Consider the following 2,681-nt stretch of genomic DNA (forward strand, 5'->3'; position numbering starts at 1 on the left):
ATTTTTTTCACTATTTTACCACTTTAACTAGTTGTACAAGTCATAAGAATGTATCCAACATGTTTTATAAAAGTTCAAGAAATTATTTAACATGTTTTGGATTGTTCAAAGACTTATTTGTTCCAAAAATTGTCTAAGGAGTTATTTAACATTTTTTGGAATGTCCAAAGACTTATTTGTTCCAAAAATTGTCCAATGAGTTATTTAACATATTTTGAAATGTCCAAGAACTTATTTGTTCCAAAAAATTGTCCAATGACTTATTTAACATGTTTTGGAATGTCCAATGACTTATTTGTTCCACAAAAAAGTCTAAGGACTTAATCATTCCAAACAAGAAAGTCCATTGGTTTTTATTGTACTTTTCCCTTAAATCTAAATTGAACTATAATAAAAAATTGAATTGAAGAACTTATACCAAAGAAACGAAACCTATAAAATAGTTAATTTGATACTAATATCGATATATTTTTATCAAATTTTTATGATATCTTCAAACTTATATTTTATTCAAAGATAAAAACATTATCGTTTTCTCAAAATCACATAAAACCATATTATAACACCGACTGAGATAAAGAATAAAATAAAATATTAAAATCAAGATGTATCTCGCTGTATTGCTCGAGTACCCTTCTAGTATATAATAATAATTCCAACTAATTTTTTTTAATTTACATATATTATACTACTTAATTTTCTTTACCATCTGGTTTGTGTTAATCAAAGTATTATTTATTTTGATTATGAAATGTTACAATTGACTCATTATTTAATGTCATTTTTGATCATTTTATAATTTTCAAATATCTTATCAGCTTGTTTTTACGAAAAAAAAGTAATTAGTTCATCAGCTACTTTGCCAAATATAGTCTAAATGATATGTCTTTAATTGACAAGCATTAACCTGTTGATATGCAAAGACCTCAATTCTAATGCAAATAATTGGAACGAAATTCGTTAATAAAGTAATGTCTTCTTACATCCAAATATCTGAAGTCGGAAAACTTGCACCAACGAAAATTAAGGCCAAGTCTCCACTCTTCAATTGCAAGACTTGACAAATTTGGACCACAAACTCGTTGACGTCGAGTGTATATTGGGTATGGAGTCAAGACTCAAGTATTATGCACGTATAATTTAAAACGACATCTATCATCTTGTTGGTTTTCTGAAATCCAAATCAATCCTTGTTATTAGTCAAAAGTCATTTCAAAAGCAGACAAGCTTTCAATACATTCATTTCTACACGCTGTGTTTTCCATGAACTGCCCACAATAAAACGACTGTAATTTACATATGCAAAATCATTTGAAGTATTATGGTAATAAGTTTTATACTTTGAATTAATAATCTAATTGTCAGGAAATAAGTTTTATGGATTTAGTTTGTGTTCACTATATGTTCACAAGATATACCAGATGTCATCGATTTAAAGTGTATTTACAAACTATAATAGTATTTCTAGCAAAGTGTTCACAATGTGGTCTCCTTTGTGCATATTCTTATGTGTGTACGTGTCGTTATGAAGAGAGGAACGACGAGAGAGAAAATATGGGAAAGATGGGAGAAAATATAGGAGAGATGACAGAAAGGGAAAGATTTTTAATTTTGTATTATATTTTATTTTCATTTTCTTTTGTGGTTGAAATTGGATCTTAGAGATTAGATAGTTGTCAAAGAAAGACTCCCCACAACCACTTAAATGGTACTTTCTCACACTGCTCAGGACGTCTATCGGAGTTACAGGTTCTTGTACTTGATTCAAACAAGTTGCATGGTCACATAGAAAACTTCTCGTAACTTATCTCAAAACGAGTTTATAGGCCTTATGTCTAGAAACTATTTTCAAAATTTTGATGCCATGAAGAACGTAGTAAAAATTTTGATGCCATGAAGAACGTAGAAATTGGGTTATGTTATGTTGTGTTTTGTTTATAGTCTCGTTTGGATGGTGAAAATGAGCCTATAAGCTAGTTTATTGAAACACTACTTAGAGTAACGTTTCAATAAGCTTCATTGGGGCAAGTTTCTGAATAAGGTAGCGTCTTCTTACATCAATAAAATCTAAAGTTGGAAATTTTGCACCAAAAAGAATTAAGACCAAGTCCCCACCCTTCACTTCCAAAGAGTCAAGTTTTTCATTCAAAAGGATATTTCGACCACAAACAAATAAACATCGAGTGTATATTGGGCATGCAGTCGTGAATAGATAAGTATACTTGAAAAGTCTACACAAATATCCAAATTCCAGTTGAAAGACTTAGAACAACCACATATTGCTCGTATTATCCAAATTCCAATTCAAGATATTAAAAAAAATTAGAATTTTCCAACACGCTTACATATATTAATTTGTGGTTCGCAAAATTTTCGAAAAAGAAGATAATGAAATCCGATAAAAATTGAAAGGTCTAAGAGAATCTCTGTTATTCTCTTAGAAGCTACAATTACATGTAACCTCTATTATTGCATCAAATAACGTATTAATTATTATTTATTTAATTTTAAGTATATATTGAAATGTAAAAAAATTGACTAATGTTTTAACATGTATTTTTTGGTCATTTTACATTTTCAACTAATTTATTAACTACTTTTTTTTCTATTATTGTATCAAGTAACATCTTAAGATGTATCTGATTTTTAAAAGAAATTAAAAAATTGGAATTGTTTCTTAA

Source organism: Cynara cardunculus, assembly GCF_001531365.2.
Source record: "Cynara cardunculus var. scolymus isolate 2C chromosome LG 1, CcrdV1, whole genome shotgun sequence".
Classification (NCBI taxonomy): Eukaryota; Viridiplantae; Streptophyta; class Magnoliopsida; order Asterales; family Asteraceae; genus Cynara; species Cynara cardunculus.